At 33.8% G+C, this 18,836-nt stretch overlaps 1 long non-coding RNA gene and 1 pseudogene across 3 annotated transcripts; both read left to right on the plus strand.

Annotated features, from left to right (window-relative positions):
- Positions 1 to 9,391: 9,391 nt before the first annotated feature.
- On the plus strand, positions 9,392 to 9,510 carry LOC143224362 (5S ribosomal RNA; annotated as a pseudogene).
- Positions 9,511 to 12,297: 2,787 nt separating this feature from the next.
- On the plus strand, positions 12,298 to 18,313 carry LOC143258407 (uncharacterized). Of its 3 annotated transcripts, none has more exons than XR_013032266.1 (2): positions 12,298 to 12,463; positions 16,070 to 18,313. It is a non-coding gene; the product is annotated as an uncharacterized LOC143258407 (long non-coding RNA). The 3 variants fall into 3 exon arrangements; XR_013032265.1 differs by lacking the exon at positions 12,298 to 12,463 and adding an exon at positions 12,470 to 12,724; XR_013032264.1 differs by lacking the exon at positions 12,298 to 12,463 and adding an exon at positions 12,735 to 13,640.
- Positions 18,314 to 18,836: the final 523 nt, after the last annotated feature.

An 18,836-nucleotide genomic window follows, 5' to 3' on the forward strand; every position in this document is an offset into this window, starting at 1 on the left:
TAAATAGATAAACTATGGACACATCTTGTTTTGTTTTTGACAGGAGAATAATGAATAAAGTGATACAGTAAGGAATTTACTGTCAGTTCTTTGTTATCACACTTTCATTACCTAGCATTATCCAACCACATTTTCATTTTTCTCATAAGCACGAATATTGATACATTCCTATACCGTAAGCACCCATGAGAGTCGAGTTTAGGGAAAGCAATAAATATGCAAAATGAGTTATAAAAAATGAAATATTTAATTTCCTTACAAGCTAAGGACAAAGTTCCCAAAATTAGATAATATATATATATGTCTGTACAAAAGTGACCAGCAAATATTCATTCTAAATTTTTCCTTTTAACACTTATTGATTTTAAGATACTATTAAAGCGTTTTTTGTTTTTTTTTGTTTGCAGTGGTGCTCTTTTAAATTATCTGGTAAAAAGGAATCAGGCACCAGTCCCTGTAACAATATTAATGTGATTTATTTATTTCTTAACGTTTTTTTTATGGGCTTGCAAACTTTGTAGTTTATAGGTCATGTTTGCAAATGACATTCTAACATAAATGCCACGTTGTGCGTGCCATGTTCACTTTAACAATAAATTTACTTGAATAACATCATGTATCTGAAAGCAATACATTAAGACGTGGCATAATCTGGTGATTAAGATGCTCAACTCGCAATCTGAGAGTTGGAGGATCGAATCCTCATTCCCGAACATACTTGTTCTGTCAGCCGTGGGGGCATTTTAATGTATTGATCAATCTTAATAGTCGTTGGTCAAAGAGTAGCTCAAGAGTTGGCGGTGGATGGTGTTGACCAGCCTTCTCCCTTATTTATCATTGCTAAATTGGGAACGGCTAGCTCATATATTTGCACAAAATTCAAAACAAGCCAAACTTTGACAAAACACATCATAAAAAGATCATTAATTGTAAATACTTCACACACATGTTGAGGACATATAGCAAAAATATAGTAACCTTGTGCGAAGTATAACAGGACAGTATCTTTAATCTTTACATTTCAAGCACTTTGAAGCTTTAAGAAAGATGCATCATTCATGGTTTTACAGTTATACTTTTGACACTACTACCTTTTATCGTTGTATATGATTACATGGATTACATATTTTCAAACACGTAAGAAATCAGTTGCCGTAACTTCTGCATACACACACGTGGCAACGTCTACATTGTATAACATAATTTGTTGCTGTACAAAGCATCGGCTTATCCTTAGACTTTCTAGCACGTCAGATTTACGTTTAAAACTGTGTATGTGAATAACTACGTAATTTTTTGTACTTCAAATTTATTAATTATTTACAAAACATGGTAAAATAAAATTACACTTTTTAAAACTTCTCAACAGGTAATACAACCTTTTGACATTTTACTTGAGTATAAGAATAATAAAATCACGTTAGAAATGATGTACTCAGTGGTGTTAAATTTTAATATCAAGTGACCTACCGGAGGTCTGTGTGTGTGCTACTCTGATCTGGTGAGGGCTATGTTTATCGGTATGGATGGCTGATGTGGTGAGAGCCATATTCATGTCACTTGGTCACGTCATTAACAGAATAAATTAGACAAAGTATTCAAGCATTTCTAAGCCTTTGCACAACTGATGGAAGACCAGAGAATGTATTAACAGAAGCCTAAATTAATTTTCCAACGAAAGATTCTGTGAGAAAATCTAGAAGTACTAAGAGTGAATTATAATTAGCACAAGAATAAGGGCAATATGGTACAAAACCAGTTATATCTTAATAAGATATCAATGAGAAAGATTTTGTAGATTTTGATTAACAAGAAATGTTCGAGATTCTGAACAAGTTAAAAAAGAAAAAGGCCTTGGTATGTTTGAGGCACCAATGCACCAAACTATGAACAATAAATGCTCACCATTCTAAACTAAAAGTGAAAGAAACGTTTCGCATTTTTCAAATAACATATGTAGTGTTTTCCTTATACTTGAGGGGTTTGACACAATAACGAAAAAAAGTTTATATATTTGTTTTCGGACTACAGAATCATTAAAACACAGAATTACAGATTTTACATATAGATTTTCTTAAAGCTGAGACATTGTTTCGGTAATACATAAATCAGTCATGTATACTTGTCTTCTATACGCTATTATTTAACGTCATGACGAAACTGTTTTTACAAGCCTAACTACAAACAAGCTGTCACCTTTACCAGTTCTTGTGACGAAATCTTACTTAAGATTATTCTACTGACAGAGCAGTTCTGATTTTAAGAAATGTAGAAAGTCTGCGACCTTCGTTAAGCAAAGACAGCCAAGCCCACGTGATATTGCAGGACTGGGGAAATAACACTTAAAAAAAATTCGTGGCCTTGGTGTAACCTCATAGTAGCAAGGACATAGCTTTGATAAGAAGAAAAAAGTACACATACACTCACACATCTACCACGTGTACTGAAACCCAAGTCAATATTCTAATTATCAATTTTTGTTGATATTGTGAACTATATTGAATTTATGAGAACTTGCTTATTTGTTCAACTCTTTGATTTAATAACTCATGTTGTAAGTTACTAGATTTATATGAGGTCCGAGTGCCGCCAGTGGTTAGTATGCTGGTTTATGGAAATTAGGTTCTATGTTTGCGCCCTGCTACCCCTTCCCCCAAACAAAAGATAAGAAAAGTCGCGCTCCATACTTAGGGATCGTGGGTGGATGATGGTAAAATCCTATTGTTCGATTTAACAAAAGTAACCCAAGAGTTGGCGGTGAGTTGTTTTGACTAATTGCTTTTCCTCTAGTACTTTGAAACTAGGGGAGGCTAGCCTAGATAACCATTGTGTTGCTTTGTGTAAAATTACTAAGATAACCCTCTGATTTTGAGAAATTTCTTGAGAGATTTCATTTAAATCAGTGGTTTTGTTTCTGTCTTTCAAATGAGTTTACGGGCTGGCATGGCCAAGCGCGTAAGGCGTGCGACTCGTAATCCGAGGGTCGCGGGTTCGCGCCCGCGTCGCACTAAACATGCTCGCCCTCCCAGCTGTGGGGGTGTATAATGTGACGGTCAATCCCACTATTCGTTGGTAAAAGAATAGCCCAAGAGTTAGCGTTGAGTGATGATGACTAGCTGCTTTCCCCCTAGTCTTACACTGCTAAATTAGGGACGGCTAGCGCAGATAGCCCTCGAGTAGCTTTGCAAGAAATTTAAAACAAATAACTAATTAAAACCTTTGAACGTGGGGCGAGTGCTCATAACATCAAGATAACCAGAGTCTCTCTGTCGTTGTAAACTACATTTTGGAAAGAAAATATTTTAGTAAACAAATATTAAATTTTCTGTTGGTATATAAGTATTTTAACTGATTATATAGAAGATTATTTTTTGCTATGAATAGCACAGGAAGCAGCCTTGAAATAATCATAATCTTTTAAACGGTATACAAAATCTAATGGGTAATTTGATAATCAGATTTTTTAAAATTAACAGTTACTATCAGCCTCTTCTTCAATATTATAAGATATAGCTCTAACGTTTTGTTTTTTTCGAACTATCGCTTTACTATTCAATTAGTGTCCTAGTTTAAGATGAATAAATGTAGAGGGATTCTGTTTGTTTGTTTTTTGAATTTCGCGCAAAGCTACACGAGGGCTATCTGCGCTAGCCGTCCCTACTTTAGCAGTGTAAGACTAGAGGGAAGGCAGCTAGTCATCATCATTCAACGTCAACTCTTGGGCTACTCTTTTACCAATGAATAGTGGGATTGACCGTCACATTATAACGCCCCCACGGATGAAAGGGCGAGCATGTTTGGTGCGACGGGGATTCGAACTCGCGACCCTCGGATTACGAGTCGAACGCCTTAACCCATCTGGCCATGCAGGCCCAAGAGGGGTTTTATCATGCATCTTTCCTGATGATGCTGAAGTATACTTGTTTCATAATTAAAAAAAAAACAAGCAACAAAAAACAGTGATGTATATCCATGCGTGATGTCACCATAATATATGGTCAAATGGTCATATTATCATTGGCGCCTCGACGGGCGGGATTGCGTATGTGTGAGAAAGAACGTTTGAAGCATACTGTATTATTGTGTTTACTGTTATTCTACGTGAGAATTCAGTATTTTTCAATAAAACACACAGGGTACTCAGATGTTTTTACAAACTCTTTATTCACATAAGAAAAGAGAAGAAAACCAAAATCTTGTTTATTTGTTTTTTCTCATTCGAAAATATACAAATATTAATAAGAATTACTTTCCATATACTTTTCACGTCATTTAAATTTAATTTGACTTTTATTCACATTGTGGTCGATGCTGTTTCGGTACTTTTGTTTTGGGTAATCATGTAGGACATAACTGTGATGAGGTGAAAGAACTGTAAAATATTAAATATAAAAGTCGTGTGTGTTTTCTTATAGCAAAGCCACATCTTCTGAGTTCACCGAGGGGAATCGAACCCCTGATTTTAGCGTTGTAATTCCGGAGACTTACAGCTGTGCTAATGGGGGTCAAATATAAAAGTCAAAGGCAATATAAGCTACACCTTTTGTAACTTCTAAAGCGTTTTTATAGCCGGTGTACAATATAATGAAAATGTTGACTGATCCATCCCAATGTGAATAAACTGGAAAGAAGAAACTTTTTAGCACCAAGGAATAACTTAATACACATCCGTGTAAGTGAGTTATTCATGATGACGAGAAACCTACTTGTAGTCAAAATGTATTCTCAAGACAGCTGGTACGGGTATTAAATCTTAAATTAAAATAAAGTACAGAACAACGCTTCGACCTTTTTAGGTCGTCTTCAGGTTAGCAAAGATGTTCTTCGTTAACTTAGAGATAACCTAAGAAGATCGAAAGATTATTCTGTACTTTATTTTAATTAAAGTTCTAATACCCATACCAGCTATCTTGAGAATACAAATGCTGAGCTAATTATATTGCGTTTCATATACTAGAAAATTAAGTCATTAAGTAAAGGAATAATATACCTCTATGCGATTCTTAACTTATTAAGGACACGATTATTAATTTATCAATTTTTTACTTGCAGACTGACGAATTTGAGAAAAATGATTATTGTGTAACTGAGTAACCTACAATTAAAATTGGCATCAATAAAGCCTTATCTTCTTATATACAGTACTGTTCAAAAAGTTTAGAACAAGGGAATATTTTATCATTCTTTCCATTTTATGAGGCTAATTCTTCCATGCAATTATAGAATGAAATTTTAAAATTTTGGTAATGCTTCACTGATCCCTGTTTCAACTGAATGAGTTAGCGTGAAAATACTTATCACTATTCAGAATTTCCATATACCTGTACCAAGGACATATTATAAGGGTTCTACTTCAACGAACACACTGCTAAAATTTAGGACCTAAAATAACAACCATTGTACCCTAGGTAGTGTCTTAACTATATAGAAGGAGCTAGCATATGATATATACCAGTATATGCTAGAAAAAAATCAGTTTAATTGTACTCCGCAAATAAATCTTGGTAAAAACAATGTTTAACACTATATATTTAGTTTTGTTATCATGTCACGGCCAAAAAAGAACGTAGAAAATTGACAGTAGAGCAGAAAGTTTACATAAAAGCTTTACATGATGCTGGTTGAACTCTGATAAATTGCTGCAGAGTTGAAGTGCTCTCCAAACACTGTCAAGTACACCCTAAATCGTGAGACCGAGATAGGTAACTTTGAAATAGGAAAGGAAGAGACAAAACACCTGCACTCAATGATACTGATGATAAGTATCATCGTTTATGCAGCCTAAGGACAAGAAGAAGACTGTTATTGATCTCAAGCATGAGATAAACGACCATGTACCAAATGAGAAAAGTGTCCACATCTACAATATCAAGAAGACTTAAATATGATGGAATATTTGGTCGTGTAGCAGTTTAAACCATTTAGTTCGATTTCCAAATATTGACGATAAAATAAAAGCTGCTAAAAAATACATAAACTGGATTGTTGATTATTGGAAAAGGGATGAGTCCAAGTTTGAGGTTTTTTAGTTCAAAGCGTAGGTTAAAGTAAAAGGGTGACACACAAAATATTAACTGTTTACTGAATTCAAGCACCTTCACTCAGTATTTGTTGTATTAAATACTAAACTTAACAAAATTCTGACGTTTTACTTGTTATTTACTTTTCAATGCTCTTTGAAAGTAGCCTAAAATCTAATTTTTGACTCTGTCGTAACACTTTTGCAAACTACTATATTTTATAGCATTTCACTACAAAAGCTACATTTTTTTTTTCTGCGTTATGTTCACCAATGTGTGAAGATTTGTTTTCGGGTTTCTGAAGTGCAAACAGTATTCATGCTATATCTAGATTTATAAGTAGATTGTATTGTCATATTGGTCATTCAACTGCAGAACTCTCACGATTCATAAGATTTATGTTTTGGCTGGTACTTCAACTTTATGTTTTAGATTTGGAAATTATACAGAAAGCAACAACCCTACCAAATCCAAAATACCAAATGTGTATACTTTTTACTTGAACTTTGCCAACATAGGATCTTTTAGTTTCTTCTGTGCCATTATTCTACGTCTCCAAGCATCTCGGTTGAAAAAAACGACCGTTCACATGTTGCTTTGGAAACAGGACTTATTCCGTACAAGGTGACCAGTCACATCATTTATGGTACCATCTTTTTTAAGTGGTCTTCATCTAATTATTTGCTTTATCTGCTGCATCAAATGGACCATCCTCTTTTTGTAGGTTTTCCAGTGTAATAATTAACTCAACCTGTACGTTTACAGATTAGCTTCAGATACTTTTGTCAGCCTATGCAGTGGATAAAAGATGCTTGATAGATGACACAATCGATGCAGCCTTATCGTTAAGCATCCAGTGGCACCATTGATACTGTGAAAAAAATCAACCGATGGCAATATTTTGGTTTGATAAACCAATAACTGGAGCCTTTACATCTTATGGTCTCTTTCTTGGCCTTGGTTATTTTAAAGGATTGGTATACAGTGGATCTGCCAGATTGGTGGCCTGATCCCACAAAATGTCAGAGTAATACCTTTTCCTCATTTTAGCTGTTTGTTTGTTTGTTTTGTTATTATGCACAAAGCTATTCACAGTAAACTACCGAAAACTTATTTCTAGCAGTACAAGTCCGTAAACATACCACTGTGGCTGGGGGGACATTTTAGCTATGCTTGCCTTCATTAACTTGTATAGCTATGTAGCTGTCTGCTTAGGCATTTTGTAACTTTAAGTGTGTTATGAGATTGAATAAAACAATGCTTGAACTCACAGTCATTTAAATGCCATAAAAATCCTCTTATAGTGGATCTCACGTTGATGTATTTTGCGCCTTTTTCTATCTCATTAAGTGCAGATAGAATTGAAGTTATCAAGTTTAGTATGCTTTGTACACAGAGCGAATAGAATTAACTATATGATGTTGCATCGTTTTGGAGAAATGTGACATGAGATCTACCAACGTGCACTCTCTTCTGTGATTAGATTAAGATTATGCACCTGACAATAAACGTACACATTCTGACTTTAAATTCAGCACAAAAATGCAGCAACTCGAGAACGTTGTCTGCTCATAGCTGCAGCCCATTGTAACACTGTCTTCTGATAATGAGTACATCTAAATTAAACCTTTTCAAGGCGCTTATAATGATGTTTTAGATAATTTCTACATCACAGCAGTCAACCGATAACTATTCCTTCTGTTTGCAATATGCCCGACATTGTTTGTATGATAATGCATAGAAACTCGGTTGGTGAGATTTGTGCATTCTCACCACCAAATACGATAATTTTTGCAGGAGTGAATTTGATACAAGTAGAAAAAATTGTTCTAGATTTCCTTTTATGTTGTTTTAAGTTCTAACCAGTTGGACAACTCGGAATTGTCTCTTGTCTTGAGTTTCAGCAGTTGCTTGAAGTTAGAAACATCATTGTAACGTCCATGGATGGCAATGCCGTATCTAGTTACATATTAGAATGTTGCAAAAATTTCAGTAACGCATTTTGTTTGATGGTGGACACGAAGCTAAGATAGAATGTTTCTATTGAAAACCACACATTTTAGCTTGTACAATTCATCTTTGTGAGTCTGAGCTTTCTCCTGGCCTTGCATCAATTCAGTGGCTTTAATATAAGATTTAACGTTATTTTTGAGAAAGCTTCATTTGTTCTAGTTGATATTTCTTGAAATTTACTTTTATTTATTACTGGAAATGGACCTTAGAGTTGAATACGAAGAATCTGAAACCTGTTTATGGTTGTCTTTTCACTGTTTTGAGGCTGTTTTAGTTGGGTTTGTTGATGACGGTTCGAGCACCTTTTTTTTTTTTTTTCCTTTGCTGATAACAATTCTATCAGTTGTTCCTCCCACAATAATTTGTGCAATTTCTTTCTCTGAATATTCATTATATTTTCGTGCCTACTTTTTTTGTTGAAAATTCTCTTCAAATGCATACAAAAGTTATTGTTTATAGTCTCGAAAGCGGCACTGTAGAACTATTTGTCACGGCATATAACTTAACTCTATGAACATAGGTTGGTAAATATGCAAATGCCAAGGCTTTTTACAGAGTTATATTAAAAATTAAATTGAATAACCTTATTCAAGTGTGTCTCAATAAACTTGACATTAAAATGTTGTTAATAATTCAAAGTTTAATATGTTTTAATTTAAACACTACTTATTTAAATAAATTCCTAGCGGATAGGAGAGGTAATTGCTAGCACGATAGAAATGCATGAATTATTCTAAGATTATACAGATCCTAAATTACTCGCCGCTTCTGGTATGACAACACTGAACAACAACACAAAATTGCTACTGTAGAAAATTCAAGTGATTCGGGGGGAGTTTGATGTGCTTACTTCAAAATTGCAGTCAGGATTTGTCTATCACCTCTAAATGTTGAGTTATTGTAATATCTCCATATTTTATCAGCACTACATAAAATACCATGCAGTCAGTTCAGTACATTTGTTTTATGAATTTCGCGCAAAGCTGTCTATGCTTGCAGTTTCTAATTTAGCAGTGTAAGACTAGAGGGTTTGGTTTGTTTTGAATTTCGTGCAAAGCAACGCGAAGGCTATCTGCGCTAGCTGTTCCTAATTTAGCAGTGTAAGACCAGAGGGAAGACAGCTAGTCATTACCATCCACCGCCAACTCTTTTACCAACAAATAGTGAGATTGACCGTAACATTATAACGCCCCGACGGCTAAAAGGGGCGAGCATGTTTGGTGTGACAGGGATTCGACCCGCGACCCTCGAATTACGAGTCAAGTGCCTTAACCATCTCGCCATGCCGGGCCTGAAAATAGAGAGAAGACAGCTAGTCATCACCATTCACCGCCAACTCTCGGGCTACTCTTTTACCTGTAATTGTTCATACCACGTTGAAAGCACCGGTTATCGTTCGATCACCGACGCTAAGCAACGTCGGGCCCCGTTAATACTTAGGAGGGTGACCACCTGGGAATACCGGGTGATGATGACATTTTTAAAAAACCCGGCATGGCCAAGCGTGTTAAGGCGTGCGACTCGTAATCTGAGGGTCGCGGATTCGCATCCTCGTCGCGCCAAACATGCTTGCCCTTTCAGCCGTGGGAGCGTTATAATGTGACAGTCAATCCCACTATTGGTTGGTAAAAGAGTAACCCAAGAGTTGGCGGTGGGTGGTGATGACTAGCTGCCTTCCCTCTAGTTTTACACTGGTAAATTAGGGACGGCTAGCACAGATAGCCCTCAAGTAGCTTTGTGCGAAATTCAAAAAACAAACAAACAAACTCCTTTACCAAAGAATACTGGGATTGACAGTCACCTTATTATGCCACTACGGCTGAAAGGACGAACATGTTTGTTGTGTCGGGGATTCGAACCCACGACCCTCAGATTATGAGTCGAGTGCTCTCACCACCTGGCCATGCCAGGCCACCAACTTAGTGCAATAAATTTATGTTGTGAAATTTAGTTTACATGGACTGTTTAATGGGTATAAACCATACAGCTTTGATAAATTCTAACAATGGCTGTATGTATTGGTGTAAAATCCCAAATATATTGTTCACATATGCTGTTTTTTCTCGATATAATTGTAGAGAAGCTGTACCATTTTTGATTCATTCCCGTGCTTACCTGCTGCAACAGAGAATCACGTGCTACGTTTCTTGGGCCACAGATTTCGGAAATGCTGATGGATTCTGAATTTTAAACAGTACTCAATCAAAAAGAACTTGATGCTTGGAAATAATTCAAACTGACTGTCAAACAATTATTAAGTGATGAGAAATATGCCATGATGATAGACTCGAGAACTACTGGAAAATGAGGTATACGTTGTCACTGAAGACTCGTTTCTGACATTCCCATTCATAATTCTTTCCAAATGCTATAGGTGCAATGAGCGATGAGCACTTCCACCAAGATACTTCTACAATGGAGCAGTGGCATTAAAGACGATGAATTCCTGCAATGATGGGAGAATGCTGTTGGTTTTTACAGCATGAAACTGAGGATATACACAAAAGGCATAACAAGTTCAGCAGATATTTTGTAACAAAAAGTAATCCCATGATAAAAGTTTTAAACAGAGCATTAATGTATTTTCGGTATATAATTTCATGATACTCATGGCTTTTTTTTTAAAAAAAAAGATATTGCTATAATATATATATTTCTAATATTCCTAAATGCAATTTTCAATGAATAAATAATGTTACTGAATAAAACTTTATTTTCACAATATATAAAAATATTTTGAGTAAATCCATCATAACTCGAAAACTATAAGTGATTAGTAATTTAAACACGAGTTTTTAGAATCAGTATTGTAAAATTACTCAGAAACAGTTGCATTTTTTCTAGTACCGGACATTTTTGTTGTTGTTACCCGGTGCAATCTGTCAGGATTTTATTGGTTTAAGATGTGTAATAATTATTTGTGACTTATTATTTCAGTAGTCTAAATTTCTGCTCTGAAACTGCTTCGTCAAATACTGGTCAATCTAATGTAAGATGGAGGAACTGTAGGGCATTCTTATGGGGTGGGGTGAGCCTACTACCAACCAGAAATTCCTACGGATACAATTGAAATACTGGAAGCGCCAAAAATAATTCGCACCTGCAAGACAAAAATGGGAGGTGCTGTTATACCTATTGAACATCCAGAATTGACCCTAATGTCTCTGCCAACATTACCGAGAAAAACTGTGTTAATGATTCTGAGAAAACAAATACTTTTTCTATATTCTTCGTTAGTACTGTTGAAAATAAGTGTTGAATAATAACAATTTTTGTTAATACTACTGAGAAAGTAATTTTTTTAGTATCTGCAAAAATATTACTGACATAAGAGAACTATGATATTTCTAGTTTATGAATAAATAAATCATGTCTTTCGCAAGCAATTTTGTATGATTTTGAATGAGTAGTTACATTGTTTTTCGTTTGTTTTGAAATTCGCACAAAGCTACTCGAGGGCTATCTGTGCTAGCCGTCCCTAACTTAGTAGTGTAAGACTAGAGGGAAGGCAGCTAGTCATCACCACCCACCGCCAACTCTTGGGCTACTCTTTTACCAACGAAAAGTGGGATTGACCGTCACATTATAACGCCCCCACGGCTGGGAGGGCGAGCATGTTTAGCGCGACTCGGATGCGAACCCGCGACCCTCAGATTCCGAGCGCTTGCCTTATCGCGCTCGGCCATGCCAGGCCTAGTAGTTACAATAAAGCTATCTAGTGAGTTTAGAGGTTAAAAAATAGGGAAGGTCGTCATTACAAAGTGACTATAAAGATCATGCAGTGTAGTTAATTAAAATGAGAAAGAGGAAGTAAAAGAAGCACAAATTAGTTGTGTTAATGTAAAGTATGTTTATAAAATCTGTATTTTTTCGGTTCTTCTTCTTTTTTCCTGTTAAACAAAGTTTATAACAGATATTATTCTGTTCTGTGATAATAACCGTTATATTGATTTTATAGCACATACTATTATCATGGTATTAAAACGTTTTCATGACATGTTTAAAACTGAAGATAGTTTGTGATCGATTTACGCTAATTGAAAAGACGATACTACGTTTAACTTCCTTTGGTGAAATTGGTAATAGGTATTTTGTACTGGCACTGAATATCCCAAAATGTGAATGCCATTTAACAAAATTCTATTCAAATAAATATAATAAATTAAAACTTTTAAGTAATGTTTAAAATGAAAATATAAAGGCTATCAAAACATTGACGTCGTGAATAACTAATTCACTTGTGTCGAGCATTACTTACGTACAAGCCAAGTAAATTACTACGATATAATAAATTGAAAATAGATGAACTATTTTTTTGCACAAGTAATATACCAAAGAATACGTCTATTCGAACTTGTACATTTAATGGCATTTACCAACAAGCATTCTTTCAAAATCAAATTATCTACATTCTCAGGAAGGGCTGTCGTGTAAGTTACTTACAATGACAGTGTTAACGTTTTTATACTTATTTCTTTACATTTCTGAATATGAAAGGCTTATGTTTCAAACGAATTCGAGCTATTGGATTTTTTTAAAACTGTATTTATGTTTTAATCCTACAAGGCTTCAATTTACGAAATGCTTGTTTCAGAAGTTTTACACAAAGAGTAGTGGTTGGATGACACTCCCAAATTTTGATTTTTGTTTTTACTTTTGAAGAATAATAGAAGAAAAGCTGGAGTTTTGGGGTATGTTAAAATATGTTTTTTTTTTTAAAATCATTCATGGAAATTCCGTCCTCATGGCCAAATTTTAAAAGAATGGACTAGGGGAAAAGCACCCAGACAATATAATCTACTACCAAGACATGGGCTACTCTTGTATGATTGAACAGTAGGATTTAACCATCACTTTCGTAGCATACTCATGGCCGAAAATAGTTTTTTCTTTGTATGGTAATAGGAAGTAAATAATCAGATTCACAGTATAAGCACACTAACCACTAAGTTCAGTCTGTTCATCTAAAAATTTGTCATTTATATTTAAACTGAACTAGTCATTTTATTCTATGGAAGAAGACCAATTTTGTAGTACCTGTGGACACTTGAATACACACTAATACCAAGCAATGTCCAGGCTGTGGACACTTTAATCCACAGCTCAACTAATAATAACAGAAAATGTGCAGTCTATGGACATTTTAATCCACTGCCCAACTAGTAATGATAAGCAAGATCTAGCCTGTGGGCCACTTAATGCACAACTCAAGATATAAACATTAGGAAATGTAAAGCCTGTAGACAGTGTGTACAATAGTTTGAAAAAAAATAGTACTCTTTTTCCATACATACTTGCTGGGAAAAAACGAACCATTCTAGAACCACTAGCTTGAGTTCAGTACTTTACATGCACACAAGTTGCAATAAATAAACAATAATTAAAGATAGAAACTAATAAACCATGTTTTTCTCAAAACAATACAGAAACATGAATTGAAACTTTGGAGATTTGAATTATATTTCAGTGATGATGAGAAAACCTACTTGTAGAGAAAAATGTATATGTAAAAACGGCTGGTTTGGGTTGAGAAAATTTTTTATCCAGAGGAGCGAACAATGTTTCTACCTTCTTCGGTCATCGTCAGATTCACAAAGAAAGAAAGAGGTAACTCACCAATAGCTGACCACATGTTTGAAGGGGTTGTGTAACTGAGTGTAGGAATGCGGCATGCTTAGATGTTTGATTATATTTATTAATATAGGTATAAAGGTGTTCCATTGTATTGGTTTATTTTGGGCTTGAGTTGTTGTATAAATAAGGCTTCTTTATATTTGCGTTTGTTTATGATTGTTTCTTTATTTAGTGTTTGGGTGTTTTCTATGGTTATGTTGTGTTTATTTGATTTGCAGTGTTTGAAAATGTGTGAAGGTGACTTTTTGTGTTCTTTGAATCTGGTTTCCATTTTTCTACTTGTTTCTCCAATGTAGAATTACATTTCATAACTTGACCATAAAACCAACATTCTAGTGACTCACTTTTAATAGGTACATAGTATTTTGAAAAAAATTCTAGTTTTACTAATAATTTTTATTGAATATAAAAATCAATTCATTATTTCATAAATCTTGTAACTGAACTTCATTGCAGCTTTGTTGATGAGTTTTATTGTCAGGAACTTTCAGGTGTTTCTGTTTAAAGTTAAGGAATTTAATAAAGAAGTAATATGTGTGCATTGTGATACACTGTAAGGTACTACAGAGATAGTAAAATTTAATTTTTTATTATTTGACAGTGATGAAGCCATAAAAGAATATTCAAAATAATACAAAAAAACTTAGATTTACTGATAAACAGTTCATTCATATATTTTGTTGTCTTCATTAAATGTACAAGTAGATTGTCTGACAATTAATTAAGACAAAACTCAAAGTTCTCAGTTACTTAAATTTATCTAACTTTAATATTAAGGAATGGTAAGGACTGACAATACAGAGGTTGTTTTTTTTTCAAACTCTACAATTTTCAAATAATTTTGGTTCCATGATTGTCCCATGGTTTTCTTTTGAAAATGTGGAAAATTGTCAAATATTTAAGTTGAAACATCTTGAATGACTATGTATAGATGTCGTTGGTTTTCTGTCAGAAACATAATATGCTACTGCACCTACAATTCCAGATATATATTTTCTCATTTTAAGATTACATTTTCACAAAATACAAGACCAATTAAAAACTACTTTAACTGACTGATCAGTAATAGTGAATAATAGAAGTGTGGGAAAATGTTTTCTCTAGAATTATTAAAAATCTATTCAACTAGTACCTGTTAATGTCAACTTTTGATTAAAGCAAGCTATCTATATTGATCTGAACCATAAATATGCTCAGAAATGTGATCAGCTAATTAAATATACTGTTATGTTTTCACTTGTAAAGATTAAAATGCACTTTTTTCATAAGTTGGGTACCCTTTCTGTTAATGATATATTTTGCCATAAACATTTATACTCAGAAGAGAAATGCATTTAAAGTAATTTCAGTATTTACCCTCCTGTATGTTGAGAAGTAAGTACTGAGTATGGCTTTATGCTCAAAAGTAACTTTAAATGAGAGTGATTTGACCCCTTTTGTTAAGCTCTTGGTGCTATTCTAATGAAAACATTTTAAATTAGTGCATTAAACCTTTGAATAACACGAGATGTAATAGTATCAAAAATCTATAATCTCAATTTGAAACAAACCTACAGTTTATTTATGGTAAACTCTAAAAACTGCAGTTTGGAAAATTTGAATAATTGAATGTAAATTATTTTAAGCAATCAAAAATGATTAACACTCATGGTTTTACACTGCAAGTGTAGCATAAAAAATTTAAGACTCAAACGTTCTGTTATTCTCAAACTGTTTTGTCTTATATAACAAAAAAATTATAATTTACAGCAATCAAAACATTCCATTCTTACAAATGTATTATGAATTTTTTTTTTAATATTTGAAGAGAAGTGAATAAGGAATAGTAAAATTAAAAATGGTATTTTCAAATACATAATTAACTTTAAATTCTAATGTCAGGTCAAAAGATTAAACTTCATATTCTCCAAGATGTTATTTTAAACTAGAGTAATACTAGTTCACCACAAGAAAATCAGTTTATTTCATAATGTTTTAAAGAACACAAAAGATAATATAGAATTACCAATTTTTTTCTAAATTTGCATTCTTCATACTGGTAATGTTTTTAGATGTCAAATCCTGATATTTAGTTTTGATCAATAAAAACATCTAAATAAATAAATTGTTCTTACATTCTCATTTTATTGTAATCATAAAACACTGTTTTATCAGTTTGGGCACCTTGGATATATCCAATTTCCAAAAAACTTCCTCTGATTCCATAGCCATCATCATGTGGTCAGTGTTTATTCCAACAACCAACCAGTCCAAGAGTAATAGGTAAACCTACAATACTGAATATTTTTGTGTAACTTATATGATTGGTGGTATAGTCTGATTATAGTCAGTGTCTATGTTATCTGAGCATGCACTAACTGCTATTACTCTGAGCATTTTTGAACAATTTTACCCAAATAAAGGTTCTGAAGATGGATCATGGTTTGTCAGCATAAATTTTTTATCTCCACTACCAGTTCCAAAAACTTCTGGGGGAGAACAGTGTACTTCTTCAATCCTCACAACCATAGATCAGAATAGCTCTAATCTCGATCATAAGTTCCAAAAATGTCTGAGAGACGATGTTGTATCTCTTTATCCCCACAACCGGAGCCAGAAACAGAAATTTCTGAGAGAGGACAATGTACTTCCCTAAGCTCTACAATTGAAACCAGTACCCTTACATAAGAACTTGTTTTCAATCAAGCACCCCAGATATAAAACTTGGTGCATCTGATGAAGCCATATTTGAAATTATCTCAGTTGTGACAAGGAACATTCTCTGTTTTTATACTATAAATGTTTTCCAAACAAGTATTAACCTAAAGAAATACATTTGTTTGTAATTAATCTCTAAAGACGAAATAACTGTATTAAAAATTGAAACTACCATGTGTACTAAAAAAATAATATTGGGATTTGTTATCAAAATTATTATCAAATATTTTATTTTGTAAAATGTTAAAAATTACTTGAACTTGCATTTTTAAGTTTTGATACATATTGTATATTTAAACATAATTTAAGAGATATCCACCATTTTGCAAGACTACATAACAGTCAAATTGGCTTCTAGACTGATAGTGATACTTAGTATGTAAAATTCCATACCAAATAATGCTAATTTCTTGCTATTATTAAGTGTAGTTTACTTGGCATTATTCATAGTGACTTGTAAGAGCTTTTCACAAACAAGTTGCTACATTCATCTAGTGAATCTGGACTACATTTTACAAAAACCATTGTAAAACAAATTTTAAGACATATTTGAAAGGTTTCTTATTCTAAGGGCAGATCTGCCATATACTTAAAACTATTACTGCTGGCTTAAGAACTTTAAGTAGATTAAAACTGTGAGTTAAACATTATTAAAGCTGTGAAGTGATGGGTAATTAAAGATTTTGCTCTGAACAGTTACAGTCAACAGCATTTTTCTGTACCACATCCATAAACTATTTACAGTTAAAGAAACATTTTTTAGTGATACACATCATTTTACTTTCAATGTGTATAAATACAACCAAATAATAAGTCTTAACTTATCAGTGAGCAAGCAATTTCCAATCAGTTTTTAAATCTCTAAATGTTTTTATGCATTCAAAGATATAACTTGGTTAAATTATTTTCAGTTTGATCAAACTTGTATCACTTACCTCATGAAACAGAAATAACATACATAAAGAATTAAAGGCATGTCACTGAAATTCTTAAACTGGGAAAGTTAATTGGTATTTTTGTTCTTTGTACCAAAAAGTGATGTCTTTATTGACAAAACTGTAGGTTAAACAAATGATCAAATCTTATGCATGTCTTGCTGAGTATGTAGCACAAACTTTACACACCTGACTCTCAACTGTTTGTGGCAAAGCTGGTTTTTTTTGTTAGTGGAGTGAGATATTCTTATAAGTAAGCTGAACATCACCACACTAAATTATTCCAGTACTGAGTTTAAGGGTGGTGGTGGTTTTTTGTTTTCAGATTGAAAGAAAAGCTGTTGGATAATTGAAATGTGATGCATTAAATAGAGAAATATAGCACGGTAATACGGATGATGATATTAAAACATAAGAAAGAAGCAGAAGCAACCTTTCTAGCCCATCAGAGCAAGTAGAGTTAAGATTTAGACAAAGCTACTACTATCCTATAATGGACTATATGGCAGACCTTAACATATAACATAATTCTGGTATGAGCTAAAACTTTGTTTTTAACATTTTGAGGTTGACCTAAAATTTCACACAAAGTTTTATGAAAAGTTTAGTGATCCTATTACAAGTTTTTGACTTCCATAGTACACAGTAGTAAATTTAGAAGATGCACGAATGGTGCTTCTTAGCTAAGGCCATGTACAGTTTGTTGTGTTCTTGTCTATTTGTTCTCGTTCTTTGTTTTCAGAATAAATAAAAAGACCTTGACCTCAGCATCAGTGGAATAGTTCTCATCATTATGATCAATGCAACTCTATCGTTTTTAGTGTAGCTTGCTTACAGTAATGCTCGTACGATCGTATTATAGATTCTAGTGGAGACCCAGATTTCAGACGATGAAAGTGCCATCTTGCTACTTCAGTAGCTTGTTCTCCAATCTTCAATATCTCTTTCACTTCTCTGAGTGTCAGGGATTAATGTAGAAGTGCAAGTACAACTTTTATTTGAATACTTTTCTTGGGCAGATATTGTTGCACATCATTAGCAGATGAGAATAGTTTTGTATTCATCAGATTTCTTACAAATGTCGTTTCCAATCACGTTCATGAGACCATCTGGATCTCCTGGGAGAAACATGGTGCATAGAATCCTTGCATGCAGAATGCAACCAGTTGATTGTTCTTGCTAAGATCACTGAAACTTGATGCCTTCTGTTGAGTTTCTTCATTTGGAAAGTCTGATGCCATTGTGGACTTGATACCAATGAAATGCTAAATTGAATAGACATCATTCTAGCATACTGTCAGAGTAATACAACGTCTTGAATGCCTTGAGTTCTTTGATTATCTATGTCATTTCTTGGGTATTGTCATGAAATTCAAGGGATCCTCAGAAGTATTGCTAGACATTTCATCTTCACCACTCTTCAATGGAATAGTGTAATCACCCCCCTTTGTCTTTTTTCTTCTTCATGCCTTTAACTTGCTCTGTGGCTGTTTCCTACCTTTATGTGCCTTTTTTGACCTCTGGGTCTAAATCACTG

The sequence above is a fragment of the Tachypleus tridentatus genome, chromosome 8, assembly GCF_004210375.1.
Source record: "Tachypleus tridentatus isolate NWPU-2018 chromosome 8, ASM421037v1, whole genome shotgun sequence".
Taxonomy (NCBI): domain Eukaryota; kingdom Metazoa; phylum Arthropoda; class Merostomata; order Xiphosura; family Limulidae; genus Tachypleus; species Tachypleus tridentatus.